Raw genomic sequence first — 24651 nt, forward strand, 5'->3', positions numbered from 1 at the left:
TGATGGTCGTGGGTTGGTGAGGGCACTTTTATATGCCCTGGTATTTGCATTTGGAGGCATGTATGATAGAGTTATCACAGTCGATCTGATGGCGATCGATGTACGTAAAATAAGCGCAGAAAGAAATAATTATATTATGAAAAGTAGAGGTTTTTAGTTTTATAAATTATAATAAATAAATGAAAATAAAATGCAAGTGATTCTTAGTTTAAGTTTGACAACTTTCCATGGAAGAAAATTGGAAAAAGATATAAAATTACTTTAGAGACCAGGATAGTTTGTAGTATTGCCACAAGAACTGTAGTAATGCAGAAGAAGAAGAGGAAAGTTGTAAAAAAAATTATAATGCTTTTATTTTATTCCTTAGACTTTCAAGCATTAAAATTAAAAGTTTAAATTTGTTTGAATGTTCAGCCCAAATTGAACGGAGATACTTGGCCTTTCGAGCGGGTTGAGATCCGTTAGAGATGTTTTTGTTATTTTGTAAACAAATTTGAAGAGCTTGTTTTGAGAATAAATCATTAAAAAAAATTGTATTGAAATTTATGCATGAAGGAATTGTCTCTTAGAGATTAATTGTTAGTTTTTGTTGACTTTATGTAAATGTTTTAGATATTTTGCATAAAATCTTAAGCTCCGAAAAAAACATGTTGTTAATTTCGTGCTGTAAATTCTTGCGTATACGTAACGTTTATGTCCTTGACAGAATACTCCAAAACAGAGAAACATTTTTAAAAATGGTATCGTTAATGCTGAAATCCCATCCGGACCGTCCCCCCGTACCAAGGACTGACTATCCGGCTACGTGGTAAAATAAGTCTAGTAAGCCTGAAATGGCCGGCGTGACCTGTAAGGTCGTTAAGCCAAGAAGAAGAGAAGAATGCTGAAATATTTCTTTTTTTACTTTCCTGCTTTAGTGTTTAATGTCGCTTCTGATATTATAACTTTCATTTTGCATTATTTTGCTTATTTTTTATTGTTCTCAATCGTTTTATTATTTTCCACATTAGTTTCTAGTTTATTTTACATGTGAAATAATTGTAGCAGTCAAGCTCAAGGCTTTGTATTGTGATGAATCCTTTCCGCAGCTATAATTCAGTTAATTTGTGCCAACATTCTATTGTATGGAATTTAACTTGGGAAAAATAGATTCAAAAAAAAAAGAACAACAAACCCGACGGGAATGATAATAGAGTGAGTGAAGCAGAAAGAATCCCAACATAAACTGTCGAGAAATAAATAAATCAGCTCAGCAGCACCGGGCCCGCTCTTCGCCCATCGTGTTGTTGTTTGTTTGACTAGCAAAACGTTGAGATGTGCGGCTGGGCCATTTTGATCAGGACCGGAAAGCACGGTGAATTGCAAAAATACTAAAACGCGCAAATATTCCTGGCACGTAAAAAATGCAATTTTCAATCGAACGTTCGCTTCCGTAGGTACGGAAATGTTGAGGGATGCGCATGGGGAAAATTAACCGACCGCTATTGAGCTGCTAAATAATAACGCCGCTGTCAAAGAGGAACGCCCGGCGTAAACATCAACGTGCGGATTGGGAAAGGACACAAAAGCAGTATAAAAATGTGTGCTCATTTTTTGGATCGCCATGCTACTGCCAACGTGAACGATTTTTCATTTCCAATACTTTGCAGCCATACTTTTATGTGGGGAAGTGGGAGGTTGTTGATTTTTCCCACCTTTCAAAGCAAAGGCCGCATCATTGTGGACAGAGGAAGGTTTCGCGATTTCCATTTCCTGTCCCGTTCGGATGGCAAAAGGTTCATCCATCGATTCCACTTTATCGGTCGATTTTTCAAAGCGTGTTCCGTTACTTTTCTCAAACCCATGGTCGGGCACCAATCGGTAGCGTGTTTATTAAAGGACCAGAAACGTGCGGATATGTGTGTGTTCGATGCTGCTAGTAAATATTTTTTCCTTTTTGTTTGAGAAGCATACTTTTATATCATTTCCAACTTTATCCACCCGGGGGATTGTACGATTGGTGAATTCGTTCCAAAAATGCAATCGATGGCGATTGTGTCCGGTTTGTGTGACCGGGTTGCACCGAGCTTATGCCGGTTGGTGATGATTGTGGTCGACGCTTGAGGTTTGTGGCATGCAGTATGCACTTTTCGGCGGGTAATGGTAGTGATGAGAATTTATGAATGGTTCGTTAAGTTCCCATCCCGAGAAACCAAACGGAGGGCAACGTAAAAACAAAACAAAAAAAAAACAGGCCACATACGAGCACGAGAGTGCATGACGAAATGGAGATGTAAAAAGTGGTCTGAAAACGGAAAACAAAATCCGGCACACGAAAATTGGCAACAGAATGGAAAACTGTTTGCGGTTGCATTTTGGGTGTGCCAAATGTGGGGAAAAAAACAATCGTAAAACAATACGAAGCAGAAAAAAGCAAAACAAATACACAAAATGCACCGAAACAACAATGCGTGCGTATTAACGCTTGCGTTCAATTATTTGTTCTGCGGCGCTCTGGTTGCTGAATGAGTTTATTAAAGGGGACGGCATCGGTTCACACTTGTGCAGGAAAAAAAATACAACACATCAGCGGTGAGCTGTTTTATTCGCGTTTTATTTCTCTTCATCTTCATTGAAAATCAGCTATGGGGTAGCCTGTAAGCTGTGGCAGAATTGGCACTCCTGTGCTTATGTTTGGATTGCAATCGAGTGACGTAAGACGTCCCGAAATGCATCCACTGGGGGAGAAAAATGCATCCACGAAGCTGATGATGTTCACGGCATATTAAACGGGCACCGTTCGACCTCGACAGCGTAAAGAAAGAAAGTACCAGTCTCAACAAGGTCATTGAAAAGAGGCTTCTAGGGTAAATGCGAATGTGGGAGAAGAGTTTGCAGTGGATAAATTTAAGCTTCAACACCGTTTAAGGTATCTTCGAACTTGTAAGTAAAAGGCAAAAGGGAAGAAATTCTCGACGATGAAAAAGAAACACAGCAAGGCAACAAGATGCTAATGTTCTGTAAAATAAAATATTATTACACACCATTGGTCTCGATTCAGTTTAAGCAGGATTATCCTTGTTTAATCCGACTTTCACCCGTGTTTTTTCGGTTCCTTTTCGACCGATCCCGCTTCCCTCTCATTGAAGTCATTTCTTTAGTGCGGGGTTAATTTACTGATTCCGCACGATCGAATACGGGGGCATTAGGGCATTTCAGCAGGTTGTGCACGGTGTTGCTCTTGTCTTGCCTACGTTCGGGAACAGATTTTGCATTGCGATCCCATCCCACAGATATCTTGTACATGCCGCCGATCGATCAATCCCCGCTTTCCTTAAAGAGGAAACTAGGGAATTGATCCTATCGTTCGGGTCGACGAAAGTGGCGGATGTTTGTTTTTGTCTTTGCCTCACCTGGCCACCTTCAGCCTGTTTCGGGCACTTGGTTACATCGTTACGTGCACCGATGGCGCATGTTTAAAGGTCGTTTACGAATCTTGCCTCCCTGACCGTACGCTTGGTATGAATAATTCAAATGCTCTTTCTTTTTTCGCGATCGTATCACGCCCGTGCATCTCATTGAGCGCGAATGTAGCCCGCCATACACTAATCCTAGTTCGGTAACGCTTGTCAGATTTAGATGTCGTTTGTGCATGCTTGCGGCATGTTGTTCGTGCACTCGTTTTTTCTCTTCTTCTTTACCCCGCTTCTGGTCTGTTAAGAAGTAGGCAAACGGGAAGCAAAACCAGAACGAACCACCTGTTCGTGGCTGTTCCGTGAAGTTTCCGCGAAGTGACATTTGGTCTAATTTTCGGTCTTATTAGCACCGTTGCTGGACGCCGTGAAGCAAGGTAAGAGCGTTCAGGCAGGAAGTTTGGCGCTGTGCGAAGGTGAACCAAACTGGTGCACAACTTTCCATTGCAAAATTCACATACCAGCGGTACAGATTTGGTGGTTTTGCATGGAAGAAACTAAAGCGAATCGTTGTTTGCCATTTATAAGATATGCAGTCACCTTCAGTTGGCGGTTGACCGCTGGGGTGTGTGTTTTTGTTATTTCGCTTCAAGAAATCATAGCCAGTTTCTCCCGCGGGGACGGGTGTTGTTCTTTAGCTGTCGCCAGTTTTTGTTGTTCATCCGGTGTGTTGGAGGTTTCGTTGAAATGTTGCCATTTTCAGAAGTTGAAGAAAGAATACGAAAGGAAATATAAAAATAAACACACACCAAAAACCTGGTTTCATCCGCTTTGCATATGCGATCGCGTTCCTTTCGGTGGCCTTATTTTTAGCGAACGCTTTGTTTATCAAAGTTCTACTCAGGCCAGGGTTGGACAAGAAGTTGGAAAATTTTATTTTTATTAGCCATATTCTCGTTCTTAGCGCTTGCTGTGTTGTTGGATAAAAGCAACGGTAACAGGTGTGCGCGGAATGCGGCTGAGGGTTGAAAGTATCGGTAAAAAATGTATGTCGCGCCGCCCATTTCTCTTAATCCGAAACTCCGAATACACCGAAGCAGGTTAATGTGTTTGTACAGCCGTGTGTGATGGAAAGAACGAAAAATTATCTTCTTTCCGGTTCGATGGTTCAAGTTTGCAAAGCTCATCCTCCCGATAGTCTTTCTCCCCAGTGTTTGGCCGTGATGCTGCTGTCGATATCGTGCTTCGTGAAAGACAAAACAGGAAAGGAATTCGTTTTGAGCCTCGTTTTTGTGTGTTTGTGTGCTGAAAAATTGTCACCATCAATATTGGTGGCCCAATTTTTTTTTGGCCAGCTTCAGACTTTCACATCGATCGAGGTGAACGATCTTTCGTTTCGACATTCGATCGAACCGTAGCATACGGCAAAATACGGAGTGAAACCATTTGGGAGCACCTAATGCGAAAAGATATGGTAAGTTTTGTGCGTGTGTATTATGTGAGGGGTTTCCCTAATGGTTCTTGTTATCCGTGTTCTTAAAGAACGAAGCATCAAGAAGTTAATGGACGGACAGCACCATGACGACAACGAGTAAGATCATGATGAGGACGATGATGATGATGGTGCTGATGATGCTATAGGCCTTGAACTTGTGACTTGTGTCGGTACATGTTTTCGCTTACATGCGGGTGACCCCCGCGAATGCCGGTAGTTAATGCAGCCGTACCGAGCTAATGATTTGCCACAGTGTTAGGTCGAATCGTTCTGTTTACTTGGCTTCGACGGGTTTTGTTGAATCCTCCTAGCCGTCTTTATGTCATTCGGGTTACGGTCTGGCGTTTGCGAATCGTCATACCCGTGCCGTATACACGCGAGAGCATTTATTATTTTATACGACGAAATTATGCAAATTCCTGGAGCATGTCATAAATGTCCGGTGACCGGTGGGATTCGCTGAAGAAGGTACGTACACTAGTTGTGCTGTAGTGGAAGACGAACACTGAGGTGAAGATTCACCTTACGAATTTTGCCAAGGCGAAGCATGGACCGGCAAAACCGAGACGCGATAAAACCAGGTAGAAAAAAAGGGACGCCCGGAGATCGTAAAAGTTTTGCGAACGCTGTCTGCAAAAGTTTGACGATGTCGAGCGTACTTGTGAAGGTGAGAATGTTCGAGCCGCAAAGGATAAAAGTAAACCAGCGTTATTGACATCCGATAGGTTAGAAGCTATAAACGAAATCAGGTTTTTGGCACTGTTTGTATTTCAACCCTAACATGATCGAATAGATAGGGCAAACAAAAAAACACACACACTTTTCTGTTTGTCTTTGGCGATGGGTTCTTTTTTGCACACAATGCAAGGTGTATCGTTTCTAATTAATGCCGCTTAGCTGCTTCGTTCATTATAGTTCATGACGCACGCTAAGATCCTCTGTAACAGTGGAGATGTGCGTTTCTTCCATTTTCATTCGTATGGAAAATAAAATCACCATGATTATCAGTCACTTTGATGCGGTTTAAATATGACTCAAAGAGGCGATAAGTGAATGTGTCAGCAGAACAATGGAATGAGGCATCTTTACATCATTAATAATCAGCAACGGCTGGGGTTGCGCTTTATACAAAGAAAGACGGGATCGATTAACCGATTAGGGGTTTTTATTTTAGCAAACGAACAAATGAACAAAGCTACCATGGTGCGGACAAAAAGAAGCACAACGCATCTACAGGGATTCCTGGGGGTTCGTCGCTTGTTGTACTGTTGTAGTCTTTTGTGTCACAATGCGTGAATCAATTATTCATACGATCACTTTCGATCGCGTTGTGTACCGTGGATGCGGGTTTTTGTGTATTTTCTGAACTTACAGATTTTACATAAAATTTCCACTCAATAGTTACGATGTTTGCTTCGGTAAAACGGATTTGCAGTGTATAGAAAAACAGTAAGGAAATTGTTTTACTAGCCCAAATTTATGGATGTAATTTTTTTGTCCATATCGAAAATATCAGTATTCCAAATTTGTTTGGCCAGAAAGCGAAATCCTATTCCACATTTGAATCAACCTCTTTTCTGATCAGTATTCATTGGTATGTGCCAGATAAACGCCACTGTCGTCATTGCAAGTGAAATTCTTACTCGTTTTTTTGCCATAACATCGTAGGAAGAAAATGGCTCAACAGACAACGAAATCATAACTGCGAATGCTCAAATTGTTGACGGTCCACACGGAATACTGATCAATGCCAAATTTAGGACCTCGCGGATTGGTAATCTTGGCCGCTTCGTACCATACCGGGAAGCATCCCGAGCGCACGTTGTATTCTCAGGGTGATCGAGGACATTCTACCCATCGTCGTCAGTATTCACGGTGGTGTGGAGAAGCGTGTCATCAAATTAAAATTCGGTAATTGATCGAGCCATTGGCCTGGCTCGATGCACGGGTAGACACACATTCGGTCAACTCTCGGCACGTATTTGGTTGTAGACCGTACGATACCGGCGTTCGGTCGGTTTCGTTGGAATAAATAGAGGTGCGTTTTGTATATGTTGGAAGGTTTAAAAAGCAAATAAAAAAAATTTAAGAAAAAAAAGTAAAATAACTGACAACAAAACTAACACACACAACAAAAATCAACCTGCGACTTTAAATGCAGCGATCATCATCACCAAAAACCGAAGGTCTTTTGCGAAATCGGCTTGATTTTGGTGAAGAATGCGCAACGTAACGCTCGGTTACGGAAGCACGTTGGTCTTATCATTAAATTGGACAATTGACAGTTACCAACCTTGTTCCGGGTGACGATTGCACTGAACAGAACATGCAACATGACGTTGCGGCTCATGTCCGTTAAGGCTAATTAAACTGTCTTCATGGACAAGCATGTCGAAGCCACGGATTACGATGCTTTCGGTAGCAATTTTGGGGATCGCTGGACAGCTGAAAAAAGGCGCCGTTTGAAATGATTTCGGGCGGTGTGTGTGTGTTCCGATGTGGGAAAAATGAAAATGAGCTTCGCCGGGTAGTTGCGGGGGAAACACACTGACCAATCATGAAGCGGAACGAATGTCAAGGCCATTTGAAGTCGTAGCGTGATTAAATAAGCGGGAGTTCGTTTGCTTTTTCGAGGAAGCTCTTACAACAATTATGCTGTTAAGCATTGAAAATGTTGCGCAGAAGAAGAAGTGGCGGAACCGCTTTCAGTTAAATGGTAGGTTTTGGGTACTGATAAATAAATTTTCTTCTTATCGTTTTTTTTCGTTTTTGCGAGTATCTTTACTGTGTCTACCTGTAGGTTAATTGGAATGAACTCTTATTGGGAATGGATGTGCGAAAGGAAATCATCAATCTTTTTTAGAAATACTAGACTTTTGTATCGGTGCTGGTGCAATAAAATTAAAGACACAGCACATCATCGCTTTTATATCCGATCGATTCTAGATATTTAGCTAAAGCGCGCTGGGAGAAGAACCGGTCGCCGGTGATGCCGTGAAGTAACGCTGACCGCACAGTTGAAGGCAATGTGGCAAAATTAATTAGTCGCTTCGTGAGCGCAAAGATGCGCCAAGGAGGATGCTTAAGTCGCTTGCCTATTAATTATCGATGTGTATGGGTGTGTGTGTGTGTATGCGTGTAAATGAGTGTGCACTCGAGTACGATAATTTGGATTATGTTTATTCACGGGACAGGAGCATCGATTTAGCGAACTCCACACAGAGACCTCGACTGTAATGTGCGATGAGTAAAAAGGGATTTAGTTTTTTTTTCCTCCATCCAACAACGACAAACAACAACTTTGAGCGATGATTAGGTCGCGTCGGAATGTGTTGGATGCTTGCCGAGTGACCTCGCGGGTCAGCGTTGATGGGTCCATTAGGGAGACGCAAGAACAGCAAAAACATCCGCTGTCATATCATGTTACGATCGATCCTAATGAGGAAAGATGTTGGCATCGTGATTTCGTCCGAATTGTTCCGGTTGTGCGATATTGTTGACGCCGTGGATTATTGGTGCAGTTCGAGTGTTCTAAATTGTAGCATTCGACAAGCTACTACCGCATCAGCTGACCGGACGATGATTAGCATAATCGTGAGAAGTACAACCCAACCCAACAGGTCATCCAATGCTGTCGAACAGCATGTTGTACAGCGATTGTTATGCGCCGAATTCGTGATGAAAAGAATGTAGAGCAATTGTTCATTTTTCTTATCCTCGTTTTCTTCCGGAGCAAACCAATGACCATGCGCCGATCAAGCAAATGTCACACTCATTTGGTTAATGTCATTCGCAAAACGTCTTCAAAGTACACAACTTAATAACAACCATTCCGGTGTAGCCTGCGGGGTAAAGACAGTGCGGTATGCATTGCGCTCAGAATCGATTATCGTCAAAAATTAAACGAAGTGTAACGTGTCGTTTTCTTTACTTCGTGGTCGCTACCGATCCGGAGGTGCGTAACGCTTGTTTGACGTTCTTGTCGGTTTCTATAATCATATACAACATAATTGGGAGCAAAATGATCGGCATATGGGATGGAGCGAAAAGGGAAGATCAATCATAATTACATTATTCTCCCATGGCTTTTTCTCGTATGGAATGATAAAAAAATGAAACTTGTTGCACGTACAGTTTTTGGGGTCGGATGCATTCCAAGTACGGTGTCCGACCATCGTTGTCCTTCACCGATCAGATGTGCGGGCCGAATCGAAGAGGAACCCACTTGAACAGATAACTTGTTCCGTATGTGGTTCACGAGTTCATTATGAAATACCGATTGGTACGGTGTGTAATAAAAGAGAACTGGTTGTAATGTTATTTTTATTTCTCGTTCGATTTAAATGGGAAAGTTTCCGTGTTCTGAAACGTGATTTACTCACTGCCATTGGGGAAGCATAAATTTAAATTACCATAAGGGGTAAATTGATTTTATCTCTGACGAACAATTTGGCAAATTGTGAATATTTTTTTAACAAAATAAAAAGAAAAAAGAACTTCATCCGTAGCTCACAGAGCAACGCAAAACTGCAAACACACCGAGAACAGGATGACCCAAAGAACGTAACATGTTTGGGCAACTTTCACCGATGAACTCTCGTCCAAGAAAAAGACCGTTGTAGATCGATTTTTTCTTCTTCTACACTCATATAAACACGGCAAGTACTGTCCCGATAATAATAGTCTCCTTCCCTTTGGGCGATCGATTCGATTTGGAGGCGACTGCGAATCGTTTCGGAAAAAGTACCGGTTTTTTGCGGTGGTAACGTTCAGATATGCAAGGAATCTCGAAACACCGTCATATCAACCGTGAATCAGGGGAATGGAGTGAAAAATTTATGACCAATCCACTTGGCACTCTTGGCGCTACTTTAACCTCAACGATGGGTTCTACCGAACCATATTCCGTAACCGTACGATAGCTGATAATTTGCATGACATGAAGATGATTATCACTTACACGGCTCGTAAATCTTGGGCATGAAATAGAATACTGGCATTTTTTTGCTGTTGCTGTTGTATGTTCTCTTTAAACGTTTAAAGCTTGCTTAACATGTACACAATATCACCACGTACCTTCAACGATGACAAATTCGTTTAAATCGGGGAAGCGTCTGGCTGGATCAGCACTTTGATCTGCTTTTGCATACACCAAAAATAAGCAATTTGGGCGAATGAAGTCGGTTCACTGTACTGTCTGGGTTTGAAATATTTTTTTGTCCCTTTCAGCAAGAGATACGCAAACACGGTGCAAAGAACGAAAATAAAACTTTCACCAACTTTTCCGTTTGTCTGCTTTGAGCACGCACAACGCCGTGAGATCGCTGCAAGATCCTGCAGGACTTAGTCCCAAGATCGATGCGTTTTGGAAGTTTAATTTTCCGTAATTCCGTTTTGTCCTGTTTGTTCTACAATTGGTTGTGTTGTGAAAATTCTATAAGGTGCAGTTCTCCTGCATTCACTTCAAATACAATCGAATGAAGGTAAAGTTTGTAGTATTAAGCACTATGTGTTGGAAAAGTCACACCACAAACACACACACACAGGGGAACACACAGTTTTTTTAAGTTTAGCACAGAGCACTGATCTTCTTCACTGTCGGGATCCTTGATGGTGAAGTTCCTCCTGCAGGAACACTCATTCACAGGCACACACTCACACGGACGTATGGTCGAACTGCGCCTGTGACCGCGGCCAGTCGCGGACGGATACAAAGTATTGCTCCGGTGCTGATTACAGCAGTTACTTATATACCTTCTTCGGGATCGCGGTTTTGCGGATCGCGGATCGTTTGTTCTGCCGGTACACCCTCGGACTCGGCCACCATTCGCGATCGTTCTCCAACAGTTCTACTTCCTTTACCTCCCCATTTCACACCATCAATGGCGACGGGGGTTTACGAGGAAGCCGAAAGCTTGGCGAGCGAGTGAGAGCGATGTTTGATGCTTCTTCTTCGGGAAGCTCATGCGATCGAGCACGCAACAACAAAAAAAGGCAGCTCATTCTACGATCAAACAAGCGAGAAAGATGGTGCGAGAATGGGAGGGATAAAGCGAGTGAGAAGAAAAGCTCTTTCCGAAGACATCCCACAGGAAGCTCTTCTTCGATCGGGACTTCGGGACAAACAAGCCGAAGACCCAACGGGACACGAATCCAGTTTAGCCCCCCAAAAGCAAGGGGTGGTGGTAGTGAAGTTGGTGTTTGGTTCGCGCTAGTTTTCGTTCGTCCCGTAAGGGCAAAGACACCAGAAGGAGGGAAAGGCTGGGGCCAGGGGCAATGTCGACTGTGGTGGATGCTTCTTAGTGGCACACGGTCGCAAACGTTCCGACGGTAAACAAACACGTACAATCGAAGCGAGACGGTTATTGTGTACCCTTGCCAGAGCGGGAAAGGCAACAAACACGCTAAACGTGCCGCCCCGCATGCTGAAGACTGGCCTCAGCATTGAACTTGAACGCGCGTGCTCGCTTGTGATCGTGACGATGACGCCACTAAAGCTCCCACGGGGTGGATTGCGGTTAAAGCCCGGTGAATGACGAAAGAAGGGATGATTGCTGTGACGTAAGCGCCCGATCGTCGCTGTAGAGCTTCGGGTACGGTTCGTGAAGTGGCAAAAAGTTGACAGACCTCCGTGCGACAGTGCTATGTTGTACAGCATCCAGCTCGTTTGTCACGCAACATCTTGCCGAGCTGCAGCGTAATCGAGCGGCGTAGCAGATCATACGTTTCACCGGCTCATTATCTAATATGGATCGAGTGTTGGTTTTTTCTTTGCGCACGCAATCAACGCATTAAAGCTAAACTTACTATAAAGAATCAGTTACTTGTGCGTTACATTATCATATAACGGATGTCAAGTATCTGTTGATGAAGAGTGAAGCCATTTCCAGGTTCCCCGATGCATCTATCTATCATCATTCATTCCGGGCAGGTCGGTTAAAAGCGTAGAACATTGTCGTAAAAAATAACAGTCGATATCCTCACTGCTTTTTCGTGATGCACAGCGGCATAGCTTCCATGGTTGCGCGTAGCGAGAATGGGTCACTAAATATGGTCATTTTCGTAATAAATTATGCTCACTAGCGGCAGAGTGTGGTCAGCGTCGTAGCTTTTGTTTTGTGTAGTATAGTTTGCACTTTTTTCGTTTCGTTTTGCTAGCCTTAACAGCTGTTGCACTCATAATTATGCGTTTTAAAACGCCTGGAAATGATCGTAAGCATGCAATCGTTCGTGCCTGAGTGGTTGGTCTGGCGGGTTTTCCGATGCTTGGTGCTGGTAATCCATTATGACCTGCACCTGAACTTGAACTTGACTTGATGTGTAAGGCCTCTCGCAGGCCGGTGAAAAATGTAGAAATTTATTACGAGTAGAAAGACTAGAGCGCAAAGCGCATTTTGAAGTCTTAATAAACAATGTGTTTGGGCTGTCTAAAAAAATGTCTAAAAAAGCGATAAAAAGTATATTTTGAAATATTTTTTATGAAGAGAATACATAATGGGTAAATTTTTAAAATGCATGTAAAAGATGGATTTAAAATTATTTAATAAATATATCTTGAGTTGGACCCAGTACCAAACTTGTTCATCGGCGATTTGCAATGCTCCTGTGGAAAATGTTTTTCACAAGAAACGAATGCGTTTACCGATCAGGACATGATAAAAGCATTCCTAACAGCACTTTCGAGAGTGGTAACGCAATCTACTTTGCCGGAAAAGCATGACTAACGACCGAAAACGAAACAGTGTGCGTTTAGAGACTGTACTGTGATGACTTTAACTGAGAAAGGCATGTAAAGGCTGCCCGATAGATGTTGGTTCCTTTTTGCTCTCATTTCCTCGCACTGGCACTGGAGTCGTCTTTCCGGTGGAGAACAGTCCGTCCCGTGAACATAGTAGATTTTCGGAAAAAGCAAATGTCTGAAGCAAACGATAGAGTAATTTATTAAGATATCATTGTCTCACATTGCCATGTCCGTACGCAACCACTAGTCCTCCTAGTCCTAGGTTTGCTACTGCAGTGTATATTGGAGCCCATCACACGACGCAACATGAAGGTTCTGTTTGGCGTTCCTTTAGAATCTTTTTTTTACTCATCCCTTAGACTGGGTGCTGGAAAGTGTCCTGTTCATTTTGTTCCTGTCAACCGAGCCTGCCATGCTGCCATGTCGGGTGAAAATCTAGGCAGTATCAGTAGAAGTAGAAGCTCAGGCAACACGTCAAGCGAGAGATTGCTTTTCTGCTAGCGGGCGTAATTTTTGCTGACTCAAGCGTGTAGATCGTTTGTCCCGAAGTGAATGCTCATCTACAATCAGTTGATGATGGCGATGGGACTGTGTAAGGATTTCCCCGGAAACGGAACATGTCTCGTGTAGTAACGGTACGACTTGAATTAAATTTTACTTTTTAATATATATGCTGCATGCGCAAGGAAAAGTAGCAATTGATGAGTTACTATAGTGTTGTGAAATTTGCAGGATGGGTAAAACAATTTTGATTACATATTTGAGGGTGAACTTAAACAATGTGTGAACCTGTTAGTGCACTGCAATAATGACATCTGTGTAGAAGACATCTTTACAACTTGGTTGATTGGTTAATAGTTCAAGTGGAAATAATAGTTTTTCTTTGTGTGCACATAATTGATGTGCCTTTTATGAACTTTTAACAATAAAAAAATAAATTTATAAAATTGTTTCATAGAAATTTTCGAACCGCTGATTGATGAAAAGGTTGTACGATTAGTAAATAAAAATGCGGTTGTAAGATCCCCAAACCTCAAGGCAGCATTTTATGATATATTTTCAAACTCTTTTCGTAGCGTTAATTTAAAAAAATTGATTGTTATAAAGTCTCTAATGGTTACCCGTTTTTTTCAAGAAAAGAATACTAAGGAATACTAAGCGTAATGAAAAACAGCTAAATTATTTGATATCTATTTGATATCATATGTAACTCATATGATTCGATCACTTAACAGCTGTTAATTAAATAAAATTAGAAGCATTCGTTTGTACCTAAATGAGTATCAATCGAGGCAATCAGTTTAGCAAAAAGAGCGCGTGCGTTCAATATTTGTTTACGAATTGAGCGTCGGTTTGCTCACCATTCCTCCAGAAATTTCATCCCGCCATGATTCATTGATTTTCAATTACATCATCAACCATAATGAGTTGCTTATTGATGTAAATCATTATAGCCGATGTGTTGCAAAATATTTATCCGTGCTCCCATTAGCGCTGTCACGCTCGCAGGTTGATTGATTGTGCTGTCGAACAATTGCTGTTTTGTTTCGGACAGTTGGAAATTGACAGTGTCTCTACTATTTTTGCTACCCGCTGAAGCCTCTAACCATCGATCGGGAACAAGTAGAAGTGGGTTGGATTCCTAAATCAAAATACAAGTTAATTTGCTTAATTGATTGTCGAATTTTAACACCAATATATGTGCTGCGAGCTGGCAAAGGAAGCGAGAATTAGTGACGGCAGGTTAATGTGGATCGTTTGCTCGCGGGCAGTGTTGAAAGAAGTAAGAGATTAATCGTAGCATAATTGTACACGAAGAAAACATGTGTGTCCATACGCGTCAAACAAGCCGTCAGACATGCGAAGTAGACACGAAAAATGTCTTCCAAGTGCAGCATAGCAGCGGTGAACCGGGCGTTAAGTTAAGGGAAAAGCCTACAGGCATATTGGCCAGTTTCAGCACCGTGCGTTGAATTCCATAGCACAAAGTCAGTGCTCTCCGGAGTCAGTGCTTGTACGGCTATTTATAGCCGGCACGCAGAGCTGCAGGGACGGTTACGATGATGCAGTTTATCAGTTTACCAGTCAATAGTTCCAGCAACATCCCACGACGACGGGATCCCGGTGGCGCGCACCGTCGAACGGTTCGTTCGAATTGAATTTGGCCCCCGGGAACCTGGGAAACGGGCTTACGAGAGTGCTTGCGCTTGTTGGTGCAACGGCTGAAGGCATTCGATTGTAACGCTAGCGATGCAATATACGCGACGAAGCTTAGCCAATCTGTCGATAGTAGACGCTTCTTTTTCCCATTATGGGGTTCTGTTAGCAAACGCACCACGGAGAAAGGTTTTTGGGGAAGGTAACGAAGCACACAGCGCAAGAGATGGGGAAGAACATCTGTTTGTTGGCCCCATGCTCGGAAGGATATGGCATCGGGGCAAACAAGCGGCACAACAGCGTTCATCTCGTAGTCATCCTGACTACATTTGCATAATGAGCTAGTCCGCGTCGTAAAGGGGGGAGATTCTTTAATAAATTTGTATGCTTTAAAAATTCATGAGCAACACTCGGTAGCAGCCAAACGCTCCAGGAGTGTTAAACGAGGTGTCTTATAAAACAATACCAAAGGATAAAGGGATTCGGCACTGAAATCTGGTGGCCGCTTGTTGAGAATCGCTGAATAAAACGGCACTCCTTTGCCAGTTCTGTTATAAAGCAATTCCTTTTTATGATAATTTTGAAAAGGAAACCGGGATAGAAAATGAATGAACAAACCACGCTGGTGATGCACAATCCTTGCAAACAAGCTGAACCTTATGTTTGGTGGTTGCCATGTTTAATTGCGTTTGGATGAGTGATTTGAATTGGATAGAATGTTTAATTTTGTTCTATAGCGAAATGATTCAAATAGACTTTTTTTTCATTATCAAATGGGAAATTTTTCACTTGATGAAACTCCACGAATTGCTCCGTTTTTGTTATCAATCAATCAGAGAGGTTTTTATTTAGTATCTATTTTGTTCAGTCTAAGTTTAAAAGTTGCAATATTTGTTTATAAAAAAGTAAAATGAACAATTTACATAGAAAAATACTTTAAAATCTCTGTTCGCTTTGTCATAATGAACTGAAATAAATAATTGAAAGATGGATACAACGCCTTTGGGACAGAACAAAGAAGCTGAACAAGTTTGAGAGGAAATATCAGAAATACTTTTGCTTCGTTGAAAGACAAATCAACGGCCGTGGGGGAAAGTCCATGGTGGGCTCAAGCACGGCACCAAAGATACCACCAATTGGCCACAACGGTCGGACGGGAGGAAAGCAATGTGTTTACAGTTTTCCGCGACCATAACGAGTTAGGGCAGGTTTTGCGTATTTGAATAAAATTATAATCAGCCCAGTTTGTTCCCTACCAAGAGGCTGGCAAGTGAAGAGCGAAGAATCGCTCCGGCTAGGAAGCGATGATGTTAAAGGGCGACAATTGATAAACAGTGGAGCGTGGAATTGGAGCGTAATTTGCATAAACGTAATTACCGACCTAAAGACGCGTGCCGGGCAAATCAAGTGCGTACCAGTGGTGGCCCTTTTTGTTGGCCCGTTGGCTGAGACGATGGATGGGACGGAATGGTCCGGTAACATTTTACTCATCCATAACAACGCAATGATGACGTCGAGCAGAAGTTCACCGGCACAGACACAGAAACAGTCGGTAGAAAAGTATATCCACACGGATTTACGCTCCAAAAACTGGATGGATAAGAGGACCTGGGTTGAATCTTGACAATCTTCGCTTTGCAACAGGTTAGTGAATCATGTTTGGAAAGTTTGTAAAATTTCAAATTAAAATCAACGCAGTTTCCAGCATCGGACAGAGCAACGTGAACGTATAGCAGTGCTCGTCCGATCACTTGATTCCTGCCAGCCAACGACCTGTGCCGATGACAATCGTAGGACATTCTTTGACAAACGGCAACGAACCTGCCGCCCAGTCAAGCGTTTTCTGCGTGACGGTGGTTCACGCGCTTTGACCGCTGCCGGCCATCGTTCGGGGTAATGATCGCTGGGGTTTAATTGGTCTTGCCCGGCTGGGTTGACCTTGACATTACCAGAACAGCTGGAATCGAAGATGGTTTGCGCCCTGGAGGAATAGTGCCTTTTGTGACGATGTTACGATGTTCGAGTGCATACAAAGTTGAGTGCATCCAATAGTGGAATGTCGCTATCAGTTTCGATTTTGTATGAAGTAGAATAATTCTTGCTCGAGTTACAAAGAAAGGAGCTTTGTATTACTTGTCTTTCATAGATTTTTTTCTTATTTGTACTACAGTCGAGTTCTGAGTTACGTGAATTTTTTAAAATTCAATTTAAAATAAAATTAAGTTTTAAAATTCGTTGTACATTATTATATATTTTAGTTTGAGTAATATTTTGCGTAAATTGTTAGAAAAAATCGCATATAAATATTGCTTTTGAATTTGTTTCGTGTCATGCAATTAATTGTTCAATCCTCCAATGCGAAGTTTAAACGATGTGTTGAACAATATTGGCCTTACGCAAAAATTCGAGGATTTCTCTGGAAGGTAATGTTCCCGAAAATTAGGAAATGACTGCATTTTTAACATTAATTTTGACATTTTTGTTTTAAAGCTTTCAATGTTTTGTTCGTTCTAGGAGTGTAATTGAAGATGAACTGTGTAAATGGACCAAAGCTTTAAAAATATATTATTTACGTACAGATGGCACATTCTTAAGCAAGTTCTTGAAAATGTTATTTTTAAGCAATCTTTAGAAAATTTAACGCGCATTTCGACCACTTCGGTTTCTATTTGACTAATCAGCGTTTTAAGGCTTTTAGATACGTATGTCGTCGATAAGAGCCAAACTTTGAATTAAATTTAAATTCAAGTGTACAAGGGTATATGTAGCACCGTCCCTAACTAATAAATTGATGAATAAATAAGTAATTAATTAAATAGATAAATCAAACGAGAGATTTAAAAAAATCCATAATAAATAAAAATACTAAAAAGAATTGCGAAAGATGTATAAAAAAAAAGAATCCAACTCTGATTTGGTAGCCTCGTTCGGGTTGGCTTACTTTGGCATGATGATGTCTTAACACATTTGTCGCCGTCCACCTTTCACCTAATTGTTGCGAATTAATCGTGTCCTTCCGATTCCGAGTCAGCGTTCGTTACGGGAAGTCTACCGAGCCCTGGCTGTGCAACAATCAATCATGTCAGCGAAATATCTCTTCCTATTGGTGTGTTGGCGCCGGTGTAGACGAAGTATACGGTGGGGATTACCTGATGCGAAAACCATCAGGGAGTCACCATTTGTTTCGTGCGGTGAGTTCATTTTTCGTGCCCAACATTCGGTGTTTCGATTATTTTTTTTATCAAGATGTCCTGCATTCGGTTCAGGGTTGGGTTCGGGTTCGAATTTCTCTTGCCAGCGTCGTTAGCGTTGGGGTGTCGTCAACAACACCAAATCGTTGGCAGGACGAGATTTCACCAAAAAGGGCACGATTTAGTAGAATGTCAGTTAATCGCTGCAGTCCGTTATTTTTCTGTGTCACACCTTCGGTTTCGAGTTTTGGTTGTTGGTGTATTAGCGTTTTTTTTGGCAGGTGAAACTAGCACACAACAAGCTCTTCGTTAGAAGGCCAACAAGCCAAAACAACTTTGGATCACTGGTGAATAGCATCCGGTGACATGTAGCGTACCTTCCGGTGGTCGTCACTCTTTCGAGAACAAAGGTGTCAGCTGGTTTTTGCTCCTTGCTGGTGGTGGTGGCTCTCAAACCTCATGAGATTTCTTCGGAAGAATGTGATGTACGAAGTCTTGTGACAAATGACACCGTATGGGTGGCGTTTGGTCATTAACTTTCCTTCGGGCAGATCGAACGGTAATGATCATCGCTAGGGAAAGCTCTAATCGATCGCTTAGGATAATGTCCAAGTCTCCGGATGGATGGACTACCATCGAAGGACTCTCTTGTGTTTACGAGCTCGTTTTCGGTTATGTAAAGCTAACAATCACTCCCGCCAGTAACGAATAACCCACCATACTTGCAACATACTTTCAGGTGCTGATGAAGATTTTTAAAAAAGAAAAAGACACAACAACACTATCAAATTATCCGGTATCACAGGAGGAAGGAAATTTCGACTTTAGCAGAAGCTTTTTCATTCCTGTTCGATGCGCTTCTGAAGCGAACTTCACATCAACACGATGGAATGGTGCATTCGCAACAGCAGCAAACGACGGATAATGAACTCAATTTACAATCTGGTCAAGCACTTGGGCAGGTGTAGAGAGCTCTTTAGCCGGTTTCTACAACAACGACCAACGGTTGCCAGCATCAATTTAGCACGTCCGCACTAGCAGCATTTGTTTCGCTGTGTGCTTCAGCCATCAGCTAGCAAGTGTAATAAATTATGATAAAATTGGGCTTGTTCCAAAAATGTAGTTTTCTTCCGTGCTTTAAATCTGTCTCGGGTTATCGCTGCTATACCAAATAAAGTGCGCGCAAATTTTCTTGCCATGATTCACGAAACGCTTGCCTTCTGTTTTGCTCATCTCGAGAACACTTCGCCTCGGTTTAGCGGCACACACGTAGGAGTTTTCCAATAAATTTAGTCCTAATCTACGGTAGAAAACAGTTTCTGACTATTTCGAAGTGCAGTTTAATTGCTAATTTCAATCCTTTGCCCTTCAACCTTTTTTATCAGCTGCAGCTGTACTTTTATTTTCGTCTTCTACAATGCATTGCGTCCGTTACGTTACTGCACGGTGTCTATGTTTGCTTGAGTTAATGAAAAAGAAAAGAAAGGAGCTGAGGATATGGAAGACGAGGACACAAACAGATAAGCACCCGTTGGAGGGTTCTCTATTGTCGTTGCTTGGTTTTGGCAATACTGGTCACGGGCGCTGTCGTATTGTTTGCAGAATTAAATTAATTCGTTCAATCTCTTATTGCACCGTTCGGTACTGTGGCGTTCACACTCTGCCTTGCTTTTTGGGTGGGAAAATCGGCACGTATGAAGAAGGTTGAGCATTGGCGATGGTAGCTTTTATTTGAAAGCAAATATTGGCAATTCACGAGTGAGGCATGGAAAAGAAGGGATGAGAAGGTTTCCCGAATGTCATCGCTGCATCGCTAGCAAAGGTGGATTTCGTTTCTTTCTATTGACCGAACGCTTATTGGTTGATTTTCACATTTAGCGGGTGAAAAATCCAAGCAAAAATCCATCTACGGTCGGTATGGCGAAATCGAACCAAAATTCCGCTAGAATCGCTTTCATTCGGTGGCGGTAGCTCGAGAAGTGTTTGAAAAATTGTCCCTAGAAGGGACGAGTTGGTGTAATCGAATTTTGCTCCCAGTTTTGCTACATCCCGTTTTGAGGTTAAGCTCGGCGGAACTGACTCGTACACGTATCGCAAACCAATCCGTCCCATGGTTATAGCATCGCATGGACCGTTGCCGAAAAACCAGAATCGTGCGTCGACTAGACTGGGGCTGGTGGTATTGGTTTTTATCGTCATCGTTCGCTGATCGATGCAGGCACACCGATGGGACACGGAACGGAGAAGGATGAGAATGTCGATGAACGGTTCTACACAAAGTAAAGCAAGAGCTGAACAGGGGGAAAAAAGCGATCAAACATTGGATCTCAAGAAAATCCCCATCGGCAAAGCTCGGATAGCAAAGAAGCTGGTTGATTAAATCATCTCAAACAACGCGCTACGATCGCGAACATGGAAAGCAGGACACAAACGAAGGGAAGATCAGCGCGTTGGGAGTGGAAGAAAATTTTCATAATTTTTCAATCAACCCGAAAGCTTCAGACTTCATCTCCGACTGCTCCCGCGGTGGCAGCGAAAGCATTCCACCCAGTACTCGATGTAATCATTTAGCGTTACCTCCGCAACCGACCGGAAGGTTAGATCGTTAGGATGTGAATTATCTGCTGCCGGTTGTTTGTAGCAACGGCCGAGAACGCCCTGACGTTGGCGTCACCACCGCCCGGAAAAGGGAAAACAGGGTATATGCCTCCACCGAGCGGGTGATGCAGTAATTACGCGCCATTTTTCACAGTAGACGACGCAGCGTCACTTACCGATCCGTGGTGGTGGTGACGTAAAGGAAATTGCTCACCGTGTGCTCAGCCGTGCGACGTGAGACTGTGTTTTTTTTGTTTTGTCCTGTTTTTTGTTCGCCTTTTTTGTTCCCTCCGAGCCACTCATTCGCTTGGAGCCGCTCGGCTTAAGCCCGCAGCCCGTTGCAATCCTTGCTGATGCTTGGGATGCTGCTACCGGTATCCATTACCTAAATGCCTTTCCGATGTTGTTTTTTTTCGCCTTTACCTACCGTGCTCGGAATAATTTGTTTTAAATTGATGCACTTAAAAATGCATTGCACCGCATCGGCATGGTGCATTGCAACGGTAGCCTGCTCACCGGTGGCAGGATTGTACTTTGGCTGGATACTGGCAAATGGGCTGGGTCGAGATGATCGAAACAAAAGTATCTTCTTTGCGATGGGTAAACAGGGATGGTTTTTTACTTTTCACTATGGCTTTATCGTGTTCTATCTCGCATAAGCGTTGGCCGCTGGATACATGAAAGCAACGATCGGATAACTCGGTGGACGAGCCAATTCTCAGGCCCTCGGTTGAGAAATGGAGTGACAACAAATAAGGTTTGCTACATAATTACAATAATTAATTCGTGCGCGGCAGTGTCGAATGCATGTTTGGTGAAGATATTTCCCAACTCAACCCGTACATAAGCGTATTTGTGTGTGTGCACTAATCCTAATTGATGCAGCAAATGGCTTAATGTGTTTAATGAATTCTCTATAAATCCGCCGGTCGGAAGATGTTCTGGTCGTTCACTTCCGGTGACTGTAGTGCAGGGTAATGTGCGCGCCTGCTGTGAGAACAGTTTTAATCATTGTCAACTAGAATAGGATTACTTATCCTGGCAGTGTAACAAAGGATTTCTTATAATCATTAACACCTTTCTATCTGCTGTAGGTGCAAGAGTAGGTAATGCGAAAAAATTGCAAGTGAGAGGAAATTGTTTGGTGAAGAATAAATGAAATTTAAATATGTGAATAAGTCACATAGTGATCCTATTTAAAAAAAAGTGTAATTTTTAAAAATATAGTGATATTAGTAAAAATGGTTCACTCATAATGCATAATGACCATATATTTATGGTGTATAAAACTACAAATAAAATATAAGTTGCTAATGTTATGTAAATTAGTTTTAGTTTTATGTTGACTAATTATTTATTTATTCTTCTTATTCTCGTGGCACTACAAGCTAAAGAGTTCTTGTTGTGGGATTTCTGTCTTAAGTCGTGCGAAGCGTGCGAAAGTTCCGTCCGGATAGGATTTGAACCCGGGTCTGTCGTACTTAGATCGGCGCCACTACCACATACACTACCGGACCGGCCGAGTCATTGATTAAAGTAAATTTAATTTCATTATGATTGCTGAATAAATATTTTCAATTTAAATATTTTAAAGTGACATCAATATGTGTACTGATGCGCTTTTACAAGTTTCAATTTTCATCATCATTTCATGCTTTTCATGTTTGACGCCAACAAACATTCGAGGAAAAAAAGGAAATGGACAATTACATGTTGATCAAAACCAGACAGTTTTATTTGATGTGACATGTTTGCAAATAAATTTAATTACTGTTCTTAGTATTGCATTCGGTTGAACGCCTTTTTGTGTAATTTTTATCACATCCATTTATTGGAAACATCATAGATGATTTTTCCGAGAATTCCAAGCTTAAAGTTGTGAATATGATCAATAAAGCTAAAATTGTTGGAATTGTATGACACCACGTGATAACTGGTGAAAAATGTTGAAAATAAAAAAAACTCAAATGTTTTGTGTGGGTTGTATGTGTTTTTTGAAGCAACAGGTGATGTGAGACACAAGTTCGAAGGAAGATATATGCAAGGTGGAAAGGCTAGTGGAGCTTCGGTGTGCGTTACGTTGCATGCGGCCTGTTCGCTTGCGTCGATAAATAAACAATAGCAATTTATTAAAGCCAAACACAGGTTTGGTTCCAATCTGCAGCATCCACCAGGGAGGACCTTCAGGGAGGCTAACCTTCGATGTTGGCTGGCGTCATAGTTGTCGATGCTGTTGCCGCTGTCACAGCCGCCTGCTCGTTACACACAAAGACCTACGGCGGTAAGATGATGCCTAGGAAAAGAATGCTACGATATGAAATAATGCGATATAGCGAACGCATCTTCACTTTTATCTCGCACGAACGCATCCGACGGTGGTATGGGAAGGACCAGGGAGGGAGTGAGAGTTGTTTGTGCACCTTGTTGAGGAATCATGTTGGGGCTGCACTCTGGCACACACACATCGGTACGTACTCGGCCCGAAGGCGATGCGTGTCGATGTGGATGCGATCGATGCCATGCGGTTCAAAACCATGTTTAACTCGTTTTTTTGCTGTTTGGCTCTTCTGCCAAGTTCCTGTCTTACCCTAAGGTTTTCCGATAACATCGCCCCATAAGCATGCTCTCGGTTGCACTTGCGTACTGCACATCGCGCATCCTAGATGGATCTCGTGCGGACAAGAACGGTTGGTTGGTAGATCAATAGGGATGACCGCAGGGAGGGCGGGTTCAGCCAGGACAGAAAGCAGGACAAAAAAAGCACTCAGAAACGATCTGACACAAGTACTGGGATATTCAGACGGATTCGGTCAGACTAAGGTTGGACGTTGGATGCTCCCAGCTCCGGTACTTCTTTTGTATGTACTTCTTTTCGCTATCGATTATTGCAGTTCGTCGGAATCAATTTGTAGCCGGTTTGCTAGTTTGCCTTTTTTTGTTCAACTGCTCTTCCGACCCGTCGTCACCTCCGGACGGTATTCTCCGCCATGGTAGAAACGCACTGGTGTACGGTAAAAGAATGGAAAATCGTGCGGGCTGGGCACGTTCTCGGTGTGACAGGAGAAACGCTTGATGCGCTTGATGTCAAAACGGAAAGTGAGCCGAAGGGGCAACAGGGCAGCGTGGCCGGTTATTGCTGGGGTTAAAGAACGCATCAGTTTCAGCTTCGATGACGATAATGATGATGGGGAAGTGTTCCGTTCGCTTTCGATCCCACCGGTGTAGAAGATGCACCCGTGCCGGTTGGCAGATTGCCGCAGATTCCTGTATGGTGTTACCCGTGCAAGCGGGTTGTGTTCAATTGCATTTTCAAGTGTCGATTAGGATAGGTGCAATTGCACGGAGTACCGTTAAGCGAGGGCAACACCAGCGGGTCGCTTAAGTGTATACCGTTTTCGTTCTTTTGCTTTCGATTAACACATCAAGCAAACGATCATACTGGCAGAACTGCTATTGCGCATGATGTCAGGTTGTTTGTGCATGGTAAAAGTAAATTTCACGCCGGTAAACTGTTAAAGCAACTATGCGATAATGCATGCCATGGGAGCGATGGGAAGAGGTGAAGTAAGTTTGAACAATCATTAAATAACCATTTTCACCTTTTTTGTGTTTGAAATGTTTTCTCTTTTTTTGTGCGTTAAAAATAGTTTCAACAAGCAGCTTTGATAAGAATTTTGTCTTTAATATTAGTCAATAGAAATAGACGAAATAGATACACGGAAAGATCATTTATTAGCTATTACAAAAATAAAAAAAAAACAAAGAAAAAAAGAAAGTAACTTTAACAAAAAAAATTAAGAGTCGTAGAAAAATTCAATAGTTTAACCACTTTTACATGGAAATATGTAATTAAAAAAAATATAAAAAATTGAATTAGAAGCACATAAAATAGTTTTGCTTATTTTTAATTATAACCAATCCGCCAAATAAAACAAAGAAAGAAATGCAATAAAAAATGAACAATACAATTTAAGAAAAATAAAAAGAAATCTTTTTTTCAGTGGTAATTTTTGTGTGGATTACAGTTGAAAACATTTGCAAAACATTTAGAAAAAAACCTAAAATTTGCTGCAAAAA

At 42.1% G+C, this 24651-nt stretch overlaps 1 protein-coding gene across 1 annotated transcript in view; it reads right to left on the bottom strand.

The window, feature by feature from the left end:
- LOC125760771 (uncharacterized) overlaps nt 1–10682 on the bottom strand; it is a 54994-nt gene extending 44312 nt beyond the window's left edge. Inside the window, exon 1 of the mRNA XM_049421234.1 lies at nt 9964–10682. The gene's annotated coding sequence lies outside the window, so the exon portion shown is untranslated. The remainder of the gene's footprint in view (nt 1–9963) is intronic.
- Between the last annotated feature and the right edge of the window lie 13969 nt (nt 10683–24651).

This window comes from Anopheles funestus, chromosome 2RL (genome assembly GCF_943734845.2).
Source record: "Anopheles funestus chromosome 2RL, idAnoFuneDA-416_04, whole genome shotgun sequence".
Classification (NCBI taxonomy): Eukaryota; Metazoa; Arthropoda; class Insecta; order Diptera; family Culicidae; genus Anopheles; species Anopheles funestus.